This window comes from Canis lupus, chromosome 21, assembly GCF_011100685.1.
Source record: "Canis lupus familiaris isolate Mischka breed German Shepherd chromosome 21, alternate assembly UU_Cfam_GSD_1.0, whole genome shotgun sequence".
NCBI classification, from domain to species: Eukaryota; Metazoa; Chordata; class Mammalia; order Carnivora; family Canidae; genus Canis; species Canis lupus.
In genome coordinates, this window is record NC_049242.1 from 17,099,291 (window position 1) to 17,126,547 (window position 27,257).

The 27,257-nt window shown below is 35.6% G+C and overlaps 2 pseudogenes across 1 annotated transcript; one reads left to right on the forward strand and one right to left on the reverse strand.

Moving 5' to 3' along the window:
• Positions 1–5,523: 5,523 nt before the first annotated feature.
• LOC119864923 lies at positions 5,524–12,412 on the reverse strand (annotated as a pseudogene). The gene is made up of 2 exons (XR_005375906.1): positions 12,203–12,412; positions 5,524–6,388 (listed from the first exon to the last, which is right to left on the reverse strand). The product of XR_005375906.1 is annotated as a T-complex protein 1 subunit gamma-like (transcript).
• Positions 12,413–12,497: 85 nt separating this feature from the next.
• LOC119864878 lies at positions 12,498–16,028 on the forward strand (annotated as a pseudogene).
• The last annotated feature ends 11,229 nt before the right edge of the window (positions 16,029–27,257 follow it).

Below are 27,257 nucleotides of genomic sequence, written 5' to 3' on the forward strand. Positions count from 1 at the left end.
TTTCAGTCCATTCAGCTTTATACTAGATGTTAGTTAGGATGAAGGGGAGACTTTTAACTTCTTTACATTCAGAACCCAGAGCAAGTAACTATTATTTCATTTTAAAAAGTGGACCAACATGTTCTATTACCCACATAGCTAAGGACTGACAAATATTTCTCTTGTTTTTTCATCTTATACTTTAAAAATTTATATGTGATGCTTAGTTGTTTGTGATCTGTCTAGCCCTGTCAATAAAATGTACAACAGGAATTCATTTCTTCATTTTTCTTGTTTGAAACAGATTTCATTAAGGAAAACATACAAATAATTCCAGTTAAAGTAACAACTAATATTAATATGCTAAAGAACACACAAAAATCCTTACAGTAGATATTATTAGACGTTATTTATTTTCTGTTGATAAATAACAAAACAAGATTAGGTTACTGACATGCCATCCTGGAAACAGAATCTTGACTGCAATTTTCCCTTAAGGTTAACCTTTTTCAGAAGTGTATCATTAATCACATGTAAAGAGATTCTTTTTCAAGACTTAAAAAAAAAGGAACTTCACAGGATACATTAAAAGCAATTGATTATGGTGTTAGCTTTAGGAACAATTTTTTTTAAGGGAATGGGGGTTGGAATAAAGAAATGACAAAGTTATTTGACTGTAAACATGCATGTGAAGTGAACATCAGATTATGTATTTTATACAAGGACATAAACATACATGGTTCTAATCTTAATTCAACTCATTTCTTACAAAGGAATAGGTGAAATCCTTTGTTAGTATGACTAAGGCAATTTTAATTTTTTTTTTTTTTTTTTTTTTTTTTAGAGAGAGCTCACACATATGCAAGTGAGACCTGAGAGAGGTTGGGGGAAAGAAGAAGAGGGAAAGAGAGATTCTTAAGCAGGCTCCATGCAAATTGTAGTGCTCAATGCAGGTCTTCATCTCATGACCCTGAGATCATGACCTGAGCTGAAATCAAGAATCAGACACTTAACCAACTTAAGCCACCTAGGTGCACTGTAAAATATTTTTTAAATGTTGTTTTTCAAAATGTTGAGACCCTAGCTAAAGGCTGGTGAGTTTTCTTTCTTGGGCAGCTGATTAAAGCTTTAGCCCAACACTTTCCATATCAGGGCTAGGGATTCTCACAATCAGGGAACACTATGTAACCTCTCCAATGCCAGGGCCAGATTCCAGACAGCCAGTGACATTTCCAATATCCCTGATCACTGGAAAGTTTTCAAATTATCCAACCCAAACAGAGTCTGTGAAATCTCCTAACCTCACCCCTACAGCTCCAGCATGCTATTACCCTGTCCTCAGGTACAATCTTCTATGTGGCCTTGCCCAACAGCCTTGTCTGATTTGGAGCTGTAATAAGAAAGAGTTCTGCCTTTCATCTATCCAGATGTCATTCTGTTGTATGCCACCATCAAAAGAATCTTTAAAGTTTTATAAAATAGAAATTCTGAGGCTTTACGCTCTTCATCTACTTATTTGTCTGTCAACCATGCTCTATACATCATCTGTTTTCTTTGGGATATTTACTTGCTTTATGTGTTCATTGAAGACAACCTGCTAAATATGCCGGTGTAGAGCATATAGTATGAGCAAAGAGCATCAGGTTAAAAGTAGTAGTAGGAGTTTCAGAAAGGGAAAAATTAGGAAGGACTTTATATTATATTAATGCCCAGAATTTGGACTTTATTTTGTAGATAATTAGAATGAATAAAGGATTATAAACAGACCCTAATTCAATCAAGTTTGTTGCTGACCAACTAGGGAGAGGTAGAGCATAAGTTGGCTTAGAGTTACCAGTGTGGCAATGTTTACATAATTTTTTGTTGTTGTTTTCTCTCTAATAGATATGAATTATGGGATTCTGTTTTCTGATCTAATTTAAAGTAAAAAAAACTTACAGTTTAAAATGTGTGTACCAGACATTTAACCAACTGTAGATACTGAATTCTTCATTTTCAATTTACCCTGGAGCTGTTGGAGAGAAAGATGTGATGTTTTGACAAGGTTAAAAAGATCTAAAGCTGTTTATAGAAATGCAATAGAAAATACAGTTGCTACCAGAATGAAGACCTAGCCATTGACAGTGGGCTAGATGTCAGACTGTGCACTTCATTTTAGTGCTCTACAGAAAGCTACACTTATTTAGGAGAGAATCTTGTCAAGGCCTCCTGCCTTTAGTCTCAAGTCAATAATATTGACATCACCTTTGTCCACACTAGTTAAAAATATATTGTCTTCTATACTTTCTTATTGAATACAAACTTTAATGACCATAAATTCAAATATTATGATGAAAGCCAGTATTAATTTGAATATAAATAGTAATGTTTCATTCTATCAGTATTTCCTTCCCAAGAAACATAATTTCAAAAACAAAGTACGTATTATCTATGCAATTACAACTTTTGGTTCTGATCAAAACAAGGACATTCTTAAATTATTTACTTCCTTAAAATCTTACTTTAATTAGAAGAACAAATGACCAGCTTATAAGATGAATGTCTTTTATTAACTTTGTACTTTTCCTGAAGAACAAAATTATCAAGACTTTAGTTTATTAGAGAAGTTGTATGTCATGATTTAGAAGATATTGTATTTTGGAATTAACATCTACCCCTTCATTTTGATAGGAGATGGCAAATTAAGATACATGAGTATTCCACAGCTATGGTGAAGCAATGTATTAGCAACAGGAATGGCTAATAACTATTAAACACATTTAAAGTCAGATACTGTTACATACTCAATTATCACAATTACATTTTAGATAGATATTTTTTTTAATTTTTATTTATTTATGATAGTCACAGAGAGAGAGAGAGAGAGGCAGAGACACAGGCAGAGGGAGAAGCAGGCTCCATGCACCGGGAGCCCGACGTGGGATTCGATCCCGGGTCTCCAGGATCGCGCCCTGGGCCAAAGGCAGGCGCCAAACCGCTGAGCCACCCAGGGATCCCTAGACAGATATTCTTATTTAACTCTTTTTGAAGGCTAAAAAATTGAAACTTGGAAGTTTCATAGAATACGGTTAAAATCACAAAACTGTAAAACTCTGGCTAAGTTTTGAAACAATATTGTTTGATTTGAACTTACTACAATGTCATTGGAATTGTCATTATCTATTCACAATAATTTAAACACTTTGCTAGAGCACAGAATTGCCCTTTCCCATCTATTTAAATTAGATCCAGCCATGTGACTTGCTGTAGCTAAAGAAATGTAAACAGCTATGGCATGTGACAGTTCAAAGTGGAAACTTAAAAAAAATCAAAATGAAGTAAGCATTGGTACGAGTCACTCTAAACAGTGTCAGAAGGACATTGAGGAAGTAGGTCCCATGTAATTTTTTTTTTTTTTTTTTTTTAGATTTTATTTACTTATTCATGAGAGACACAGAGAGAGAGGCAGAGACATAGACAGAGGGAGAGGCAGGCTCCAGGCAGGGAGCCCAATATAAGACTTGATCCAAGGACTCCGGGATCCTGCCCTGAGCTAACGGCAGGCATTCAACCAGTGAGCCACCCAGGCGTCCCCTCATGTAAATCTTTTATTTCAATTTTCAGAGCACCATTGATTTTTAAATTCTCAGGACTTTTGATTTTTGTTAATTGCAACTGACTACCTTCTGGAACAGATTCTTCTACTTTGTATTGAAATAGGGACAATGTGACACCTGTTCAGTAAGTAGCCAACTGTGTATTAGACATTCAGTTAAAATTCTACTGGCACCAATCATATTTTTTTCAAAAAAGTTATATAATCCTTTTATATATTTTTCTTTGTAACATGAGCTCCCTCATCTTTAAGTGGAGGATTTGGGTTTCAGATTCTTGATGAGTACTCAACTATCGGAAATAATTCTTCTGAAGAGACATATGATGATCATCCTCCTCCTGGAACTCCTGCAAGATTATTTTTAAGGAATATGGCCCTTCTTGCTCTAAAAGTTTGCCCCATTTAGCTGACATTACCCAGGATGATTTAAAACTTAATGGGTCGGGGATCCCTGGGTGACTCCGCGGTTTGGCGTCTGCCTTTGGCTCAGGGCGTGATCCTGGAGTCCTGGATCAAGTCCCACACCAGGTTCCCTGCATGGAGCCTGCTTCTGTCTCTGCCTGTGTCTCTGCCTCTCTCTCTCTCTCTCTCTCCCTCATGAATAAATAAATAAAATCTTTTTTTAAAAAAACCTTAATGGGTCAAAATGGAGCACATTTGATATCCCAAAATTGGCTTACTTATTACACAAGTGGAAAAATGTTATAAAACCAAATAAATTGAATGTGATACCTATTAATTAATTGGTACTTGGGTCATTCCAAATGTATTCAGGACTCTAAAATCACATTTTTACAATATACCACTTCTAAATTAATTGAAGTGAACAAACAATTGAAGGAAGACCCTCTCCCATTTTCCATTTTCTGGGACTCATTAATGATAATTTTCATAGATTAGGATTCTGGTTTTTTTGTTTCTTGTTTTTTTGTTTTGTTTTGTTTTGTTTTTTTAGAAGAATGCTGATCTTGTCTTTCTCACATTCACTAAGAGTTTTAAAAGAGTGTCAAGATGGATTCTCTTATACTAAAATACATGCCAGGGCAAACAGGAAAATAAAGGATATTTAGTTCATATGAATGCCTCTTTCTCTCTCTCCTCTTTATCTCTCTCTCCCACACACAGAGTGTTTTTCAAAATCAGATGTATTAGCCACAGAAATAACTTCTGGGGACGCTTGGGTGGCTCAACAGTTGAGCATCTGCCTTCAGCTCAGGGTGTGATCCTGGAGACCTGGGATCAAGTTCCACATCGGGCTCCCTGCAGGGAGCCAGCTTCTCCCTCTGCCTGTGCTTCTCATGCATTAAAAGAAAAAGAAAGAAAAGAAAGAAAGAAGAAAGAAAGAAAGAAAGAAAGAAAGAAAGAAAGAAAGAAAGAAAGAAAGAAAGAAAGAAAAGAAGAAAAGAAAAGAAAAGAAAAGAAAAGAAAAGAAAAGAAAAGAAAAGAAAAGAATGAATTTCTGGCATATGCCAGTGCTTAAAAGACTTTGTTAAGTAGAAAAATACTTCTTTGGAAACAAGCAAATCTCAATTTTTACATACTCAACTTCTCTCTAGAGAATCAGTGTTGGTAAGTGGTATACTGAATTATGTATTGCAAGCATATGCCTGTATTTCTCATACCTGCTGATGTGGAGAGATATAGGAACATGAAAAGCAAGAAGTTTCAGGAAGAGACATATATAACATGGCAAACATGACCTAAGAATCATGATGAACATAATTTTTGTAAATGATAAACAATTGTTTTGTAACTGTGATTATAATGCCCATGAAATGCCCCCCCACCCCCAGCAGGGTCAGGCTGTGTAGCTAGCTGACCGACTTCACCCAGAGATGAGGCCTCAGCACCAGGGAACTTGGTTCCAGGGAGCCCCCAGGCTTTCAACTCCTGGGCCGGTGGATCCAAGGAGACCCGCAGGCGCTCAGGCAGAATTTTTTTTTTTTTTTCAAATGACTTAGATTTAATCAATGGAAGCAAACTACATTAAATGGAAAGCTTACAATAGAGAAGAATTATATGTCAGCGCCTTTTGCAAACTGAGCTATGCCAGGAAGAGGCCAGGGCTGCCCCTCAACCTGATCCCTTCCAAACAGAGACGTCCACAGTGTCCCTGGCAGTCTGGCTCAGGGAAGAGGAGGCCTCTGCCGGCTCTGTGCGTTGAGGTCACCTTGCCCTCCACTCACTCCTGGCCAGCGTCAGGAGTCCCGCCTTGCCGGCTCTGGTCGTCACCCTTCTTTTTGTGGCCTGAGACAATGTCATCAATCCGCAGCAGGAGAACTGCCGTCTCTACTGCTGTCTTGTATGTCTGCAGCTTTACAGCCAGTGGTTCCCAGATGCCCAGTTCTTTCATGTCTACCAAGGTACCTGTCTCACCGTTTACACCCCATGTCTCACAGTTCTCCTGAGTGTGCTTGGCCCGAAGGGAGGTAAGCAGACGAATGGTGCTGGCCCCACAGTTCTGGATTAGGGTGCGAGGGATGACCTCAAAGGCCTGGGCAACAGCCCTGTATGGCCACTGTTCCACACCAGTCATGGCCTTGGATTTTTCTGTCAAGGCATGGGCCACAGCCATTTCAGAGGCCCCACCTCCTGGAACCAGCTGGGGGTCCAAGAGGACATTGTGGCACACCTACATGGCATCCTGGAGGTTACATTCCACTTCCGAGAGAACCTCTTTGCTGGCTCCCCGGAGATGGTACATGCCTTGGGGTCTTTGCACTCAGTGATGAATGTAAAGTACTCATCTCCAATTTTCTTGATTTCCAACACGCCTGCTCCTGTCCCAACATCACTACTATGTACTACTATGTACTATCACATTCAGACACAATAGAAAGAAGACTCTCCAGACAATTCGGACAGTTCTGGAATAACATGAGACAGTTCTGGTTAAATTCCTATTTTTCAGAGGGACTATATAACCGATCTTCTCTCCGTATAACAGAATATTACCTCTAATACTAAGGAAGGGCTCATTCAGTATATCCTTATAAATCAAACTTGGAAAAATTCCCAAATTAGGGTTTTATGAAGATAATCAGTGGACATACTAGGAGTATTTTTATGCTCCTCCTCCACCAAATGAAGAAATGGATATAACTCATTATGCATGTATCATAAAACAAAATATAAGATACATGGTAGGTTCTGAAATGAGCCCCCCTTTTCTTCTCTAGGAAGAGCCGATACTTTTAAACTATTGGTGAGTAGAGTCTCTGTGAGAGTACATTCTATCTTTTTCTGGCCATGTTATACACTTCTTCTTTTGTGAAGTAAACTCTGGAATGTCATCTTTTTGTTTCAGGATTCTTAGTATTCTATCTCCACCCATGTGCCTTATCTGTCAGCAGTTACTGCATATGACACAATAGTAAAACTCAATAGATTTTAAAAAGTGAATATTTTTTTCTCATACATTTTAGGGTCAGTTGAAGGTGCTCAGTAAATTCTTGTCATTGGTTTGTTAAGATTTTTTATTCATAAATATGCTCTCAAAAGCCAAACCTACCTCTTCACTTATTAATGGAAATATCCAGATGGTTCTGCAGCTGTTTGTCTCTTATCCATATATTTGTGTCTATGGCCTTTCTCTTTATCACTGTGTCTGCCACTAGCTAATAAGTACTGTGACAGCATGAATGACATTTCAATACTTTCCCTCTTTCTCTCACCTTACTTCCATCTGGGTTCAAGAGAAGAACTAATATTTATCCTTCCACAATCAGAGTAAATTAATCATTGATTTACCTGTATATTATCTTAGAACATTGAATTCCTTTGCAGCAGGTATTACGTATTAGTTACCTTGTGTCATCAGTTTCAATGTCCAGGACAGTGTCTCTCAATTTTTTTAAAGATTTTATTTATTTATTCATGAGAGACACAGAGAGAGAGAGAGAGAGAGGTAGAGACACAGGCAGAGAGAGAAGCAGGCTCCATGCAGGGAACACCTGATGTGGGACTCGATCCCAGGACTCCAGGATCAGGCCCCAGGCCGAAGGCAGGCGCTAAACCGCTGAGCCACCAAGGGATCCCCTCAAATTTTAACATGCATTAATCACCTAGCATGTTAAAATGCAAGATCTGATTCAGTAGGTCAAAGTTTAAGCCTGATTTTCTATCTTTTTGACAAGCATCAAGGTGATACTGATGCTTCTGGTACACAGGCCATAACTTGAGACTCAAGGATCAAACCTCATTTTGTGAAAAAAAAAAATGTGGTTCCCCTCTTTGCTAGACCACCACTCATCCCAGTATTATGTTTTGCATTATATTTTATGCTTTGTTACTTAAATTTAACCAGATTACTTAGATCCTTGATAAAACAATTAAATATTTAATCAGAAAGAGGAAACATGTATTAGAGAGTGTATGCAGAGGAGGTAGGTATAGGATTGTCTTCTCTATGTTCTCAAATCACAAAGTATAACATTCTCTTAGTCTATTGCCTTTAAAGGAGTCCTTCTAATGGAAAGTACTTATTACTCTGCCAAGTAATTTTTTATAAATGACAAACTAACTTAGTCATTTCTACAAATTCTATAACTCAAGTCAAGGTCTGCTTATCCTTAATGATATATAAAAATTGTTCTCGTTGATCACATAAGGTAACTTTGCATATCTTGTATAATCTGAATAATTAATCCTCTCTCTTAGAGAATTTCTCAGTTCCAGATTCATTGTTTTTTTCATTCAGTAATCAGGATATCTCAGCTTATTTTATGCTTAAATCTAACAGAAAAATGGCTTCTCTAGTTTCTGTTATATTTTTTCTGCAGTTTTCACATCCTTTTGCATATGAAATATTCTCAGGGTAAAGATCAAATCAAGGGCATCTGTAAGACTGAATTTTTTAAGATGATACTTAGGATATTATCTCAGTGAAATCAAAGGGCTTATAAAGATTCTAAGAGCATAGTCTCAGAAGCCTAATCCCCAAATAACTATGAGTAAATCTAGAGAGAGAGGTTTGTCTCACAAAATATTATAGGCTTGGCTTTTGTTTAATTAAGTAGAATATAACCTGATAGAAAACCCACAAATAGTTTGAGTGTTGTATTTGCTCAGAGTAAAAAATACCATGATAGTTCAAATTGCAAGGTTTTTGAACTCTCAATTTTCTATTTGTGAATGAATGAAGTAGGTGAGAAAGCTATGAAGTAGCAATCATGGGACATTTTTTATGGTAAAGGAGAGTATGTTCAGGAGCTTCTTATTTTGATGTTGTCCCAATAGTTTATTTTTGCTTTTGGTTCACTTGCCTTAAGAGACATATCTAGAAAATAGTTGCTATGGCTGATGCCAAAAAAATTACTGCCTTTCTCCTCTAGGATTTTTATGGTTGCAGGTATTTTTATGGTTTCATCCATTTTGAGTTTATTTTTGTGTGTGGTATAAGAAAATGGGCCAGTTTCTTTTGCATGTTGTTGTACAGTTTTCCCAACACCATTTGTTGAAAAGACTTTTTTCCATTGAATATTCTTTCCTGCTTTGTCAAAGATTAATTGGCCATATAGTAGTGGGTTTATTTCTGGGTTTTCTATTCTGTTCCATTGAGCTGATCATGTTTTTTAGCATGTAACCTGTCGTTTTTTAGCTCAAGGTCTCTGGAAGAGGAACTATACCCACAGGACAGCAATAATGGAGTCTTTTCTACATCTGGACTTAATTTAGAGGGTATTAATTGGATCTTAGATTCCAATCCTAATGTCACCTCATAGGATTGTTGAATATAGTATTTCTATAGTATCTCACATGGAGAAGATGCTTAACATGCAGTAGTATGATTCCAATATTTTGTGTTTATAATGACTCTGTACCATCATTCAAAGCCAATGGTCAGCCAATGTAATTTTAAAGTTTTAAGAGGCTTTATAATTGATTAAAAAAACCTAACACCTAGCATGTTTAGGAGATTGTATGTTAATCTGTGTTCATAACAGTGTCAGTGTGTTTGATTCTGACCTTCATTCATTCTCTCTTCCTTCCTTTCTCTTTCCTTTCTTCCCTCCTCTTTCCCTCTTCCCTCTACCCCCCCTTTTTCTTTTTTTTCTTTTGTTTTCTTTTTTGTTTGTTTGTTTTCTTTTCCTTCTTTCACTATAAGGCATAAATACTGCTGTTAAGGGCTGAAATAATTAAATTTTATTGTTTATAAAATATTAATTTGCTTGGCCTAGGACAGACAGTTTAATGCTATTTAATTCTACACATTAATAGCTGGGTAGATACTGTGTAATTATGGTTTCCTTGGGACTCAGTGTACCCATTTATTGTGGAAGGTAAAGGTTACTAATGGAAAGCTCAGGGCAGGATTAAAATTGACAGGCCACATTCTTTTAGAGCCGTGTTTCAAAAGGCTGTAAACTTTCTGCTGCTGAAAGCTTATTCAGAGAAAATGAACATTTAACATTATTGGGTTTTTACTCCCTTTTCAGCTAATTAATGTATTATTTTAATGAGGATTAGATGCTGATTAGATATAATGACTGCTAATGATCATATGTACTAATTTTAGACAGATGTTAAGGGATTTATTCTTAAAAATACCTCCTGTAATAAATCTCAGGAGAAGCTGGTTGAGAAAGTCAGATCCTTCCGCATATACCATGATAATGAATTAACCGTGACCTGAAGAGGCAAAATGATTTGGCTCATATACAGGATGGAAATAATAGGTACTTATAGTGCTTTACAATTTGAATGCAAAATATTTTTAGAAGTATTGACAAACTTAAGGAGATGAAGGTTTTCAGAGCAGAAGAAAGAATCCTTGGATTTGTATCATATTTGTTTTAGAGCTAATAGTATCTTTATAGACATTTTTGTCCAACTTCACCCAGTGAAGTTTCTAATTCATCCAAAGTCAAGGCATGTAGAAACTAAATACCAGGTCTCTGTTCTTATTTTACACATGTATAGCCTTGTAGGGCCATTGACTTGGGCAAATTTCTTGGATATTTAATTGGATATAAAATTACATTTTATTCAATTTTATGTATTATTTATGTGAAAGCACAGTTGTAAGCAAGGAGCCATGATCCATGTAAAGAAGTTTCTTTGCCACTTTAGATATTTTAAGGATTAAAGTACAAAATAAAATGGATGGTTTACCATCCAGCAGAGGATCAATATCAATATCTTTGAATTTGAAGTCAGCAACACATATGATTACCTTACAAATCTTGTAGTTAGACTAGTTAAATACAAGGTTCTTGTATTTAGACTAACCTCAAATCTCCATGCTTTAACCCATTAGGTTTAAAACTCATTCATATAGTAGCCTAATGAGGAGTTTGGTGAGTGGCTTTCCTTATGGTGAGTTATAGTCCCAGGTACCTTCTCTGTAATGAGTTTGTTAATCTACCTAGGGATTCAGAGTCTTCCACTGAATTAAATGTTGATTATATATAACATTATCTAGTGAACTGGAGAGTCACAAACAGGTTTTAAGGACCATAGTCAGTAATATATGTCACTTCCTCCTACATTTCATTGGCTGGTATTTGGTCACATGGTCCCACTTAACTACAAAGCAGCATAGGAAATGTAAACCCTTTTTTGATTATGAGAAAATAGATGGAGTTTTATGTCTTCTCCATAGTCTCTTTGTCCACTTAAAAAAATTAACAATCTCCCAGATCTCTCATGTTTCTGTAACAACAGACTGTTAAGTTAATAATATATTACTAATTGTATTTTGAATAGTTCCATAGGAAATAGGGATTTTCCTCAGGATAGGAAAGGAAATATATTAATTTTTTTGACATGAATTTTTTTTTGTGTGTAGTAAGAAAAGTGTTTCAAAAGTCATAGGACTTTAGCTCTGATTTCGGATGTATGTCCTCCTAGCTGTGTTATTTAGCCCAGTCACATCACTCCAAGAGAAGGTGATAAGGTAAGGCTTATCAAACAGAGTGTTTGATAATTTTTAAACTTCCAATAGACTATTTTTAGAATAGTTTTAGCCTCCCTCCCAAAATTGAGAAAAAACTACAGTAAGTTCTTTTATATACACTGATATCACTCTTTTTCCTGCCCCACAACAAACACAACCTCCCTGATTATCAACATCTCCCACCAGAATGGACATTGTTATAGTAGATCAACTCACACTGACACATCATGATCACCTAAATCCCATAGTTTGACTTTTTTCACTTTGTAATATGCATTTAAATTTCTTCTATATCTTTTCATGGGTTGCTGGCTCATTTCTTTTTAGCACTGAATAATATTCCTTCTACCTACCATAGTTAATTTATCCATTCACCCACTGAGGAACATCTTGATTGCTTCCAGGTTTTGACAATTATGAAAAAGGCTGCCGTAAACATGCATGGGCAGGTTTTTGTATAGACATGTTTTCAATTCTTTTGAGTAAATGTCAAGTAGGGTGATTGCTGAATTGCATAGCAAGGTTATATTTTATTTTGTAAGAAACTACCAAATCGTCTTCCAATGTGTTGTATGGTTTTGCATTGCCACCAATAACAACTGATAGTTTTTTTATAACCTTGTTTTATTTTTCTTTACTCTATTGCTCTTTACCAGTATTATGTTTTTTCACAAATTGAAGGTTTGTGGCCACTCTGCATCAAGCAAGCTATTGGCACATTTCTCCCACACCATTTGTTCATTTAGGATCTCCATGTCACACCTTGGTAATTCTTGTAAAATCTCAAAACTTTTCATTATTATATTTGTTATGGAGTTTTGTGGCCAGTGATCTTTGATGTTACTATTGTAATTGTTTGGGGGAGCATGAACCATGCCCAAATAGGACAGTGAACTTAATTGATAAATGTATGTATTCAGGCCGCTCTGCCAATTGGCCATTATCCCTTATTTCTCCCCTCTGTTCAAGGCTCCCTATTCCCTGAGACATAAAAATGTTGAAATTAGACCAATTAATAACCCTACAATGGCATCTAAATGTTTCAGTGAAAGAAAGAGTCATATATATGTCTCGCTTTATTTTTCTTCCAAGTTTTTATTTAAATTCTAGTTAGTTAACATGCAGAGTAATATTAGTTTCAGATGTAGGCTTTGGTGATTCATCACTTATATACAACACCCAGTGCTCATCTCAAGTGCTCTTTTTAATTTCCATCACCCATTGAACTCATCCCCCTGGACTACCTCCCCTTGAGCAAACCTGTTTGTTCTCTATAGTTAAAAGTCTTTTTAATGGTTTGCCTCTCTCTTTTTCCTCATGTCCATATGCTATATTTCTTAAATTCCACATAAGTGAAATTATATGGTATTTGCCTTTCTCTTCTTTCTTTCTTTTTTTTAAATTTATTTACTTATTCATGAGAGATACAGAGAGAAGGGCAGAGACACAGACAGGAGGGAGAAGCAGATTCCCTGTGGGGGAGGAGCAGAGGGAGAGAGAATCTTAAGCAGACTACAAGCTGGGCAATGAGCCTGATGCAGAGCTTAATCCCATGACTCTGAGATCATGACCTGACTTGAAACTAAGAGTTGAATGCTTAACCAAGTGTTCCACCCAGGTGCCCCCCTCTTTTTAAAGATTTATTTATTTACTTGAGAGAGATACAGAAGATTCTGTTCTTTTTTATGGCTGAATAATATTCCTCTGCGTGTGTGTGTGTGTGTGTGTGTGTGTGTGTACATACACATCCATTCATCAATCAATGAACCATTGGGCTCTTTCCATAATTTGGCTATTATTGATAATGCTGCTATAAACATTGAGGTGCATGTGCCCCTTTGAATCAGTACTTTTGTATCTTTTGGGTAAATACCTAGTAGTGCAATTGCTGAATCATAGAGTATTTCTATTTTTAACTTTTTGAGGAACCCCTATACTATTTTCCAGGGTCGCTGCACCAGTTTGTATTCCCACCAACAGTATAAGAGGGCTCCCCTTTCTCTGCATCCTTGCCAACACCTGTTGTTTCCTGTGTTGCTAATTTTAGCCATTCTGACAAGTGTGAGGTAATATCTCATTATAGTTTTGATTTGTATTTCCCTGATTATGGGTGATGTTTTAATGAATATCTTTTCTTGTGTCTGTTAGGTGTCCATATGTCTTCTTTGAAAAAAAAAAATCTGTTCATATCTTCTGCCCATTCCTAACTGGATTATTCGTTTTTTGGGGGTATTGAGTTTGGTAAGTTCTTTATAGATTTTGGATACTCACACTTTAACAGGTGTGTCATTTGCAAATATCTTCTCTCATTCTGAAGGTTGCATTTTGGTTTTGTCGATTGTTTCCTTTGCTGTGCATAAGCTTTTTGTCTTGATGAAGTCCCAGTAGCTTACTTTTCCTTTTATTTTCCTTGCCTTAGGAGACATATCTAGTAAGAAATTGCTATGGCCAATGTCAAAGAGGTTACTGCTTGTACTCTTTTAGAGGGTTTTGGTAGATTCCTGTCCCACATTTAGGTCATTCATCCATTTTGAATTTATTTTTGTATTTGGTGTAATAGAGTGGTCCAATTTATTTCTTTTGCATGCTGCTGTCCAGTTTCCCCAACACCATTTGTTGAAGAGACTGTTGGATATTCTTTCCTGCTTTGTCAAAGATCAATTGACCTTAGAGTTGTGGATCTATTTCTGGGTTTTCTATCCTGTTCCATTGATCTATGTGCCAGTTTTTGTGCCAGCATCATACTGTCTTGATGACTACAACTTTGTGATATAGATTGAAGTCTGAAGTTGTGATCCCTCCAGCTTTGCTTTTCTTTTTCAAGATTGCTCTGGCTATTGGTGGTCTTTTGTGGTTACATTTCTCACTTTAAATCAAAAAGTAAAAATGATTAAGTAAGGAAAGCAAGCAAAAGACAAAAGAGACTAAAAGCAAGGCATCTTGTACCAAACAAGTAGATTGTGGTTTTCAAAGGAAAGGTTCTTGGACAACATTAAAAGCACTACTCCAGTGAATACATTAATGATGAGAAAATGAAACAGCCTTATTCTTGATACAGAAAATGTTTGAGTGGTTTGGATAGCAGATCACACTAGCCGCAATATTTCCTTAAACCTAAATTTAATCCAGACCAAGGCCCCAACTTTCTTAAATTCCATGAAGGCTGAGAAAGGCAAGGAAACTGCAGAAGAAAAGTTTGAAACCAGTGTAGATTGGTTCATGAGGTTTAAGGAGAAAAAACATCTCTGTAACATCAAAGTGCAAGGTGAAGCAGTAAGTATTGACATAGAAGCTTCAGAAAGTTATTCAGAAGATCTAGCTAGCTTAAGTAATGAAGGTTGCTACACCCAACAAAAGATTTTCAATGTTGATGAAACAGTCTTATTTTGGAAGAAGATGCCATCTAGGACTTTCATAGCTAGAGAAGAGAAGTCAGTGACTGGCTTCACAGCTTCAAAGCATAGGCTGACTCTCTTGTTAAGGGCTAATGCCCCTGATGGTTTTAAGTTGAAGCCAGTGGATTTTTACCATTCCAGAAATCCTAGGGCACTTAAGAATTATGCTAAATCTACTCTACCTGTGCTCTATAAGTGGAACAACAAAACTTGGTTGATAGCACATCCACTTACAATGTGGTTTCCTATATACTTTAAGCCCACAGTTGAAACCTACTAATCAGAAAAAAAAAATTTCAAAATATTACTGTTCATTGACAATACACCTCATCACCCAAGAGCTCTGTTTGAGATACACAATGAGATAGATGTTTTCATGGGTGCTAACACAACACCCATTCTGCTGCCTGTGGATCAGGAAGTAATTTTGACTTTCAAATTTTATCACTTGGGAATTACAATTTGAAGGCTATAGCTGCCATAGATAGTCATTCTTCTGATAGGTCTAGGCAAAGTCAATAGAAAACCTTCTACAAAGGGTTCACCACTCTAGACACCAGTAAGGACGTTTGTGATTCATGGGAAAAGCTCAAAATATCAACATGAATGTGAATTTGTAATAAATAGATTCAATCCTCATGTATAACTTTGGGGGTTCAAGACTTCAGTAGAGGAAAAAACTACAGATATGGTAGAAATAGCAAGAGAACTACAATTAAAAGTGGGCCCTGAAGATGTGACTGAATTTCTGTAATCTCATTATAAAACTTAAAGAGATGAGGAGTTTCATCTTATGGATGAGCAAAAAAATTTGTTTCTTGAGATGGAAACTGCTCCTGTTGAATGTACTATGAATACTGTTGAAATGATGCAAATGATTTATATTATCTAAACTTAGTTGATAAAACAACGGCAGGGTTTGAGAGGAATGACTGCAATTTTGAAAGAAGTTCTACCATGGATGAAATGCTATCAAATAGCATAGCATGCTACAGAGAACTCATTCTTGAAAGGAAGTGTCAATAAATGCAGCAAACTTTACTTTAGTTTCCTTCTTAAAAAGAAGTTACCACAGCCATCCTAACCTTCATCAACCATGATCCTTATCAGTGAGCAGCCATCAGCATTGAGTCAAGACCCCTCACCATCAAAAAGATTATGATTCACTGAGAGCTGCTGATGGTTAACTTTTTTGGCAATAAATTTTTTATTAATTAAGATTTATACAACCTTTAGTTATAATGCTACTTCACACTTAATAGACTACAGTATAGTGTAAATGTAACTTTTATATGTACTGAGAAACCAAAAAAAATCGTTTGACTAGCATTGTTATATTTACTTTATTGTGGTAGTCTGGAACCAAACCCACAATGTTTTGGGGGTATGTCCCTATTTTATTTTAAGCGGTGATAATTTTCTGATGCCATCTGGCACCCCTTCTTGTTCACATTAGTCTCCATTGTGTCCCTGCCTTAGACCCCTTACACTTGAGTTCACTGAAGCCTGGGATGGTCTTTTCTCTAGAAAAGAGATCCTTACATATGCAGTTCCTTCTCAAAGTTTGAACTTTAGCTCAAACACACCTTTTTTCAAGAGGTTTTTTCCTGAGATATTACCCCTCTTATCCCATTTACTCCCTATGATGATACTCTATGTATCTTCTTTAAAGCACTTATCAATGCATACTAATTAGTCCACTAGAATGTAAGTTCTATAATAGGGACTCTGTCTTGCTCCATGATACATATGTGGACACTGAATAAAGTTCTATTAAATGAATTCATTGAAAGATTAGAACACACAGAGACAAAACTATGTATTAGTAAACATATTTGTTGGATCTTAGGCAAATTTTGTTTCCTCTCTGGGCATTCTGAATTTCTAGGGAATATTTCAGAGTGCCTTCTAAATATAAGGTGGTCTTTCTGTTTTTGGTGGGTTCTCATGGACCACCTTGAGAAGGTAAGGCCTTTCATTATATGGTTCATTTAAGAATTATGGGCATAACTGAAGAGTTTTGTAATGAACCTTTTACTATTTGTGTGATTTAGATTTTATGTAGGCTTCACCTGAGCAGTATACAAACCAAGAACTTAAAGGGAGACAAGTGCAACAGGTGGTATTTTATCCATATTATCTACCATTTTGATTTAGATCAATGGAGATTCACAATTATTTTTTGGAGTGTATGGCTCCAGGTATTGAATTCTTCCTGTTTATCATATAATTTTCAAATTAGAATACAGCTATTCTCTATGTAAAGTAGTTTAAAGCAATTTATCATTTAAAAAAAATCTGTGAAAGGTTTTTTTTTTTTTAATGGCATACTTTTTGTAAAGAAAGGCATGATACAGGCTTTACAAAGGGCAAAGATGTATATAAAATAATTTGAAAACAAGTATGTATCAGAGAAAAAATAGAGATCACTTAAAGATTTTAAAATTTGGAAGATAGAGCATTAGAATGAATGCCCAATGTAATATAATCGAAAAGTATTGCATCCTTAGTGTAAACTGAATAGTGTAAGTTTCTAGTTTTCTGTTCTCTTTTTTAAAGATTGATTGATTGATTGATTGATTGATTTAATTTGAGAGAGAGATAGCATGAAGAAGGAGAGGGAGAGGCAGACTGCCCCCTAACCACTGAGCCCAGTGTGGAGCTGATTCCCAGACCTCAGGGATCATGACTGGACCAAAGGCAATCAGGTAACCTGCTGAGCTACCCATGTGCCCCTAGTTTTCTGTCTTGAATCTTATGTATGCCTGGCTTAAAATAAAGAAATTACTTTTATTTTTAGAGAGTTGATAACTTACATTTACCAAACACCTTTACTCAAATCTTCTCGTACAGTTACTCAGATAGGTTTACCAGTGAACTGTTATTGGACCTATTCGATACAGAGAATGAAAAATGTTGAACTATTTGTCCAAGTTGACATAGCTATTAAATAACAAACCTAGTACTAAGCACAAGTCCAACTGACTTACATTGGTTCTTCCATTCTATGGTTCTTCCATTCTATTACTAGCTATACATTTCTTGTATATCGTCTTCTGACAGATGAGGTGAACTTATATCATTTATTTTGTACTTGCATTGCTTGGGGCTCAGAGATTAAGTAAACACTTTAAGATCACATTTAACCATAAGAGATTCAGTCTTGTTTAAAATCCATGTATTTTAGTTCCAAATTTCAGAATATTTTAGTGTAAATTTACTCCAGGTCAGACTCAAAAGAGATAAGGATGATTAATTCATGAGTCTGTGAAGACCAGAACCAAGGGTTTTTATTTTAGTTAATAAAATTTCTGTGGTATTTTTTCATGTTATTCTAAAATAGTTTCAAGTATTTCTCTACAAAAATTACACATTAAGAAAAATATTGTGTATACTAAGAAAAAATAATTTCTGGACCCTTCATCTCCACAATTTCTTTTTCAGTAGTTCTGAATTGAGGCCCATTAGTCTGTATATTTAACAAGCAGATGCTTTTGATATAAAGGTCTGCACAGGAAACTTTAGAAAGCACTATTATTTTAGTGTTTATTATAACATGGATTTTATTCCATGATCCCTATTCATTTGAATGTCTTATTCCATAAAGTCAACTCATATTCAGAGTCCAACAGTGAAATTGGACAGTGGACAGTGAAATCGATAAAATACTTCCCTTACATTTATAGATAATATTACAGTGAGTAGGAAATCTTCTTCTTTACTACACTGTTGAATAATTATTTTAGGCAACATCCAAAGGGGAAGAATTCCTAAAGCAAAAAGCTTTGCATTCTGTTTACTTTGAATCATTTTAAGTCAGTTTTTCAGTTTCTGGTTTCTCATATAGCTTATATCAAACTCCTTTCAGATTTATCCCACTGGCTGGTCAGCAGCATCATCTCCATATAATTGGCCTCCTTACATTCTCCAATTTTACTTTGACACAGACAGTTATCTGTAATAGGGGTGTTGGACCTTGAAATGTTTACTTAATCAAAAAAAATAAGTAAAAAAAGAAATAGACAAAGAGTACAGAATGTCAGTGTCTTTTGTTTCTCCTTGACTTAATAAACTGTAGACTTTTTTTGGTTTGTTTGTTTTGCTTTGGGTAGTTTAATTCTGGAATTAAAATCAATTAAAATAAATGAGCAAGTTACAATAGATTTCAAATTGAACATTGCTCACAACACCCACAAGGCTATAATTAGGATATCAAGTAAGAATTCTACTACTTGTTCCTTCATGTGTTCATCTAATGGATATTTATTTAACACTCAAAATGTTGGGTACTAGACTAGACAAATAAGACAGAATGGTTTCTTCTTTCATAACATTTTTAATCTAATGAAGAATATTGGTACTAAAGTAGTAGTTATAAAGTGTGAAAAGGATACTATTACAAGCATGGCATGCATCTCGTTAGTCCTGAGCAAAGTCTTACATGAAGTAAAGGGTGAGCTGATGCCTGAAGAACAGGGAGAAAATTGTCTAGGCAGAGTGTGAGGGTGCAGTTGGTCCAAAGAACAACTTCCACAAAATTTAAGAGAAGAAATGGTCTGCTCTGTCTGGAAGAATGAAAGCCATCAGAGAGGGAGAAAAACTATAAGAAACTCTTAACTATAGGAAACAAACTGAGGGTTGTCAATGGGGAGGTGGGTGGGAGGATGGGGTAACTCGGTGATGGGCATTAAGGAGGGCATTTGATGTGATGAGCACTGGGTGTTATATGCAACTGATGAATTATTGAACTCTACATCTGAAACTAATGATCTACCATATGCTGGCTAATTACATTTAAATTTTTTTAAAAAATGGAAGCATTTCTATTTGGTTGAGGTTACTTGAGTGAATAGTAAGAGAGAATGCTGGATGAAATGGTAAGTCTGATCAAGAAAGGCCATGGTGAAGGGTTGGGACTTCACTTGAAGGACAAGAGGCAAAGATTTTTTTTTTCTTTTAAGAGACACATACAGAGAGAGACAGAGAGAGAGAGAGAGAGAGAGAGGCAGAGACACAGGCGGAGGGAGAAGCAGGCTCCATGCAGGGAGCCCGATGTGGGACTCGATCCTGTGTCTCCAGGATCGCCCTGGACCAAAGGCAGGCACTAAACCGCTGCGCCACCCGGGCTGCCCGAGGCAAAGATATTTTAAGCAAGATGTCAACATATGCAGATTCACATTTGGGAGCAATAATTTTCATTGTTTTATGGAGACAGGATCTGTGAAGAATGATAGTAAAGTAGAAGATGATTTACCAGGCTGTGTTAGTCACCAGGTGCACCAAGTGAGGACTGGCAGCCTGACCTTGGATGTTACTTAAGAGAGAAAAGAGAGGAGTTGAGACTCACTGGTGAGTGGAATCTAACAATCTGGAATTGGTGTTTGAGCAAATGTTGGGGATGAGGAAGATGGAGATGCAAATTAAATGCTAGATTTCCAGTTCTTTAAAGGTAGATATTAATTTGTGCTTTTCTTTTTCTATTTTGGAAAGACAAGTGAAGTTAAGCCACTCTTTCTATGTTTCTACCTTTTACTTCTGAAGGCAAGCAAGGGTTTTAATTCTGTAAGTCATTTCTCAATATCATCTTTTGAAAAAGTAGAAGTGTCAAGGACGGAGCTCTGAAACTTTTCAACTTTTCACTGTTGGACTCTGAATATGAATTTAAATAAAAAATTAAAAATAAATACAAAATCCTTGGGTACATGAGATACAGTGATTTACCAATGAAGAGTATATAGTAACTATATAGAGAAGAACTACTCATACTTGTTTGTTGTCCAGTCAATTCATTTGAAGATTTCTATAGTGTCCAGGCACCATCTTTTCCTGTCTAGGTCTACAAATGATCTCTTTCTGTTCTTTATTATCAAATATGCTATCCCTGGCTAATTTTATAGCTCCTACAATAAGAAAAATGTAGCAATCCTGTCATTACTCACAATGCCATGGCTCTTTTACTTAAAATAACATAGACCTACTTGGCTATTCCATTCCTTAATTTCACATATTTAATGCTGGTTGCATCACATCAACCAACACATTCATTATTTGCAGTAATGTAAATAATGATGCCTATGAATACTGACATCCAATTACTCTCTCAAAAGTTACTACTGAGCTTTATTGATAATGACCACAAGGGCAAGTCTTAACCAGAGTATGCAGTACATGTGACAAATAATTAGTTTTCTGATCATGGTATACATATAATTTTTTTAAATTTTAATTTTTTTATTTAAATTCAATTTAGTTAACATATAGTGCATTATCGGTTTCAGGGATAGAATTTAGTGATTCATCAGTTGCATATAACACCCAGTGCTCATTACATCTGGTGCAGTCCTTGAAGCCATCACCCAATTGCCTCATCCCCCCATTCACCTCCCCTCCGGCAACCCTCATTTTTTTCCCTATGGTTAATAATGTCATATGGTTTGCCTCCCTTTCTGTTTTTATCTTTTTTTATTTTTCTTTCCCTTTCCCAATGTTCATCAGTTTTATTTCTTAAATTCCACATGAGTGAAATCATATGGTATTTGTTTTTCTCTGACTTATTTTTCTTAGCATAATACTCTCTAGTTCCATCCACATCATTGAAAGTGGCAGTTTCATTCTTTTTGATGGCTAAGTAATATTCCATTGTATATATATGTGTGTGTGTGTATATATATATATATGTCATATCTTCTTTATCAATTCCTCTATTGATGAACATCTGCACTCTTTCCATATTTTGGCTATTGTAGACATTGCTGCTATAAATATTGGGATGCATGTGCCATTTGTTTTTCTCCACACCTTTGCCAACATCTGTTGTTTCCTGAGTTGTTAATTGTAGCCATGTGAGGTGTTATCTCATTGTGGTTTTGATTTGTATTTTCCTGATGCCAAGTGATGTTGAGCATTTTTTCGTGTGCCTGTTAGCCATGTGTATGTCTTCTTGAAGGAATGTCCATTTATGTCTTCCGCCCATGTTTTTTACTGGATTTTTATTTGGGGGGGGATGAGATTAAGTTATTTATAGATTTTGGATACTAGCTCTTTATCTGATATGTCATTTGGGAATATCTTCTCTCATTCTGTAGGTTGCCTTTTAGTTTCATTGATTGTTTCCTTTGCTGTACAAAGTTTTTTATTGTGATGAAGTCCTAATAGTTCATTTTTGCTTTTGTTTCCCTTAGCTCTAGAGATGTGTCTAGCAAGAAGTTGCTGTGGCCAAGGTCAAAGAAATTGCTGCCTGTGTTCTCCTCTAGGATTTTATGGATTCCTGTCTCACATTTAGGTCTTTCATCCATTTTCAATTTATTTATTTTTTTGTATGGTGTGATAAAGTGCTGCATTTTCATTGTTCTGCATGTGGCTGCCCAGTTTAAAGATAGGAAAAAACCTTGCAATTGTGTCTCCTTTTGAACTCTGCCTTTACTGGATTCCTATATGGAATATGGTCTTTCTTTTTTAATACTGACCACATTCCTGCCTACCACACACTGACACCTGTGGGAAAGATAGGCAAGACTCCTATGAGAGATTAGGAAAAGTGGTCCTAATGAAACATTTGACAAAACATAAGAGCAATCTGAGAGAATACTCCTCACAGGGCAAATGAGAAGCAATAGAGAAGATTGATTGGAAGCGCCAATTGGCTTTGCAGAGAAGATAGGTGGAGCCACTTCCAGAGTACTGATAGATGTGTGTTCTGGAGCCTGCAAAGGATGTAAAGTGACCATTCTGGCCAAGGAATGCACAGAGTAAAGGAGTCCTAGCCACCATTTCTTCATTGGTTGCTCTAGACCAGAGGCAACACTGCAGTCAGAATAGACTGATGATAGAGAATCTATGACAACACAGGGGACTCAATAAAGGTCAAGGGCCAAGGGTAGGCCATTGGATAGGGCATATTTAATAAGTAGCTGATTCTAAAGTAGGATGTCTTTATACCACACTTTGGAAGTATTCTTCTTTCAGTGTTTATTGTATTATAATGTATTGATTTCCTTTTTGTAATTTTCATTCACCTGAATTTCTCACTAAATCAGTCAATTCATATTAAAAACCCTGCACAAGCATGGTAGACAACAAATTTGATAAAATATTTCCCCTTACATTTATAGAAAATGTGAAAATGTATAGAAAATATTTTTCCTTACATTTATAGAAAACATTACAATGGTTTTATGTTCTGGTGTTGAATTTCCTTTGGTTACATCTCAAGAAAAGGGATTGCTGAATCAAAAGACTTGGGCATTATGTTGACTTTATAAATTTTGACTCCTCAGAGCTGGTGACCATTGCTCAAAGATGGGCATTAAAGGTCAGAGTATCCCAAAGAGAGAAATCTGAGACCATATCTATCCTAGGCTCAGAGTGTTCTATTATTAGCCCTGCCCAATACCAAAATAGGATCTAGAAAATTTCAAGAAAGGCCCTCCATGGTATAGGGTTCACTGAGGCACAAGAAAGGCAGTATTGTCCTAGATACAAAAATTATTACCAGCTCTCAAAATAACTCACTTTGGGAAATTAGGTCAATTATCTTACCTCTCTTAACTACAGGTTTCTTAAATATATAGGTAAGGAAGGAAAAAAATCTCTCTCACACAGTTTTTGAGGTTAAAATGAAATAAAGTATATGAAGGCATGCTTTGCCTAGAATACTTTATTTTTCAAAAATCTTATATTTTTTTCTTCCTAAAGAGTCAAATTTATATATAATTTTTGAGACTTTTTCTATTTTTTTTTAATAGAAGAGAAATGACCTCAAGCAAAATATTGAACATGAATTTTTATGCATCTGGCTTCTTCAATTTTATCTTCTTTTCCCATTGGTTCACTGTGCTTTTTGTTCTCTCTCCATTCTTTTCAGAACATGTTCCTTGGGAGGATTATAAGTTATTCACATACTTGTATAAATATGTGTTTTTGTTTTTCATCTATTAGTAATTTATTCACTATATTAAATAAGTGTTTATTGAGTACTTCTTTCTCAGGTATTATTGTATACACTGGATATAAAGTGACAACTGGGCTGGCTTCATATGTGTGTGAACTGTGCCAGAACTCAGGGTCCTGCTCTTAGAAGTCTGCCATGCTTGGTTCAATGCTCTGTTGTTCTCATCTTGAAATCCTTAATAACATTTGAATAATGGACCCATGGTTCTTTTTAAATTCTTTTTTCTTAATTAAAGTATAGTCAACATACATTATATTAGTTTCAGATGTATAGTGTAGTGATTTGACAATTACATACATTATGTAGTGCTCACCATAGTATAGTTAACATCTGCTACCATACAACAGTATTACAATCTTTTATCTATATTTCCTATACTATACTTTTCATCGCCATGACATATTTATTTTATAACTGGAAGTTTGTACCTGTTAATCCTCTTCACCTATTTTGCAGCCCCCCGCAACTCTCCTCCCCTCTGGAAACTACTGGTTTGTTCTTTGTATAATCTGTTTGTTTCATTTTTAAATTCCACATATAAGTGAAATCATAAGGTATTTGTCTTTTTTCATCTGAATTATATTAGTAAGCACAATAGCTTCTATAGCCATCCATGCTGTTGTAAATGGGAAGATTTCATTTTTATGGCTGAGTTGTATTCCATTTATCAGTGGATACTTGTGTTACTACCATATCTTGGCTATTGAAAATAAAGATGCAGTTAACATGAGGGTGCCTATATCTTTTCAAATTCGTGTTCTTGTTTTCTGTGGGTGAATGTCCAATAGTGGGAATTACTGGATCATTTGGTATTTCTATTTTTAATTTTTGGAAGAGCCTCTATACTGTTTTCCATAGGGGTTATACCAATTTACATTCTTACCAAGTTCTCTTTTCTTTACATATTCACCAGCACTGTTAATTTCTTGTCTCTCTGGTACTAGCCATTCTGACTGGTGTCAGGTGATATTTTATTGTGGTTTGTATTTGCATTTCCCTGATGTTTAGTGAAATTGAGCATCTTTTCTTGTGTCTGTTGGCCATATGTTTGTCTTCTTTGGAAAAATGTCTATTCAGGCCTTCCCATTTTTTAATTGGATTATTTGGTTTTTTCGGTGTTGAGTTGTAAGAGTTCTTTACATATTTTGGATATTAACCCCTAATCAGGTATATCATTTGCAAATATATTCTTCCATTCAATAAGTTGCTTTTTTGACTGTTGATGGTTTCCTTCACTTGCAAAAACTTTATTTTGGTGTAGTCTCAATAGTTTACTTTTGCTTTTATTTCCCTTGCCTGAGGGAGTCCTAGCTGTAGCAATCAGACAAGAAAAAGAAATATGAGGCATCCAAATGGGTAGGGAAGAAGTGAAACTTTCACTATTTGCAGGTGACATGATACTATATGTTGAAAACCCTAAAGACTCCACCTGAAAACTGTTGAACTAATAAATGAATTCAGTAATGTTTCAGGATACAAAATTCATATACATAAATGTGTTGCATTTCTATAAATTAATAACAAGGTAGCAGAAAGAGAAATTAAGAAAACAATACCATTTGTGAATTTAACAAAAAGAGTAACTTACATAAAAATAAACTTAATGAAGAGGGTGAAAGACTTGTACTCTGAAAACCACAAAACAGTTATGAAAGATATTGAGGATGACACAAACAAGTGAAAAGATATAACATGCTTATTGGAAGAATTTATATTGCTAAACTATCCATAGTACCCAAAGTAATCTAAAGATTAAATACAATTTTTATCAAAATATCAAAAAATTTTTTACAGAACTAGAGCAAATAATCCTATAAGTTATATTGAACCACAAAAGCCCTGAATAGCTAAAGTAATCTTAAGGAAAAAAAATAAAGCTGAAGGTATCACAATCCCAGATCCATCTACAAGCTATTCAACAAAGCTATAGTAACCAAAACAGTACGGTAGTGACAAAACCAGACACGTAGGTCAATAGAATAGAATAGAGAGGCCAGAAATAATGCCTCACTTACACAGTCAATCTTTAACAAAGGAGGCAAGAATACACGATGGAGAAAAGACAGTCTCTTCAACAATTGATGTTGGGAAAACTGGACAGCTACATGCAAAAAAGATGAAAGTAGAATGCCTTCTTACATCATACACAAAAATTAAACATGGACTAAGGATCCAAATGTGAGACCTGAAACCATAAAACTCCAAAAAGAGAACATGGGCAATGATCTCTTGGACCCAGATTTTCATTTTGCCCTGGGAATCACAAATTATGTAGCTTATCCTGAGTAGTGAACCTAAAAATTGTTCTTTCTGCCCTCAATAAGCTTACAAGATACACATACATTTAAAATAATAAGCCACTAAGAAGTAAATACTATATAAAGTTCTGAAAAAGAAAGAGTATTATTTGAAATAGAATAAGAAAAAACTGTAATTAAGAGTGGGGCAATGAAGGGTGCCTGGGTGGCTCAATCGATTAAGCATTCAACATTTGGGTTCAGTTCAGGTCATGATCTCATGGGTTATGAGACTGAGCTTTGTGTTGGACTCTGCACTCAGTGGGGAGTCTGCTTGAAGATTCTCTCCCTCTGCTCCTCTCCCCACTCATGCTCTCTCAATCTCTAAAAAAAAAAAAAAAAAAAAAAAATCTTTAAAAAAAAAGAAGAGTGGAGACATTAGCAAGGCCTCTCCCAGGATGTGGGCTGACACCTAGAGGATCAGCTCAGTTATGAGATTAAAAAAACAAAAACAAAAAAAAACAGAAAACATGATTTAAAGCCCTGGGGTTGCACTTGATGGGATGAGCACTGGGTGTTATGCTATATGTTAGCAAATTGAACTCCAATTAAAAAAAAAGAAGAAAGAAAGAAGAAAAAAAGAAAGAAAGAGAAGAAAGAAAGAAAGAAAGAAAGAAAGAAAGAAAAAGAAAGAAAGAAAGAAAGAAAGAAAGAAGAAAGAAAGAAAGAAAGAAGAAAGAAAGAAGAAAGAAAGAAAGAAAGAAAGAAAGAAAGAAAGAAAGAAAGAAAGAAAGAAAGAAAGAAAGAAAGAAAGAAAGAAAGAAAGAAAGGTAAAGAAAGAAAGAAATGTAAAGAAAGAAAAATAAAGCCCTGGAGTAGATAGAAATTGGACACCTAGAAGGAAGTGAGGAGTGAGTCTGACCGAATTTGGAGAAAATGTCAGGGCCACATCACCTATAGCTATGTAGTCCAAAGCACAGATTTCATGTTTTATGCCATGCAGAGTTGAAAAACTAGACAAAGTGTGTGTGTGTGTGTGTGGTGTGTGTGTGTACATGTGTTGATAAATGTAGTGACTCTCTAATGCTATTCTAAGTATAGATAGACATTGCTGGATCAGGAAGACTAGGAAAAATATGTTCTCTGTAAAAGAGAACTCAGAAAAGTAAAGGAGGTATTTGGGAAGGCAACATAAAATTTCTGC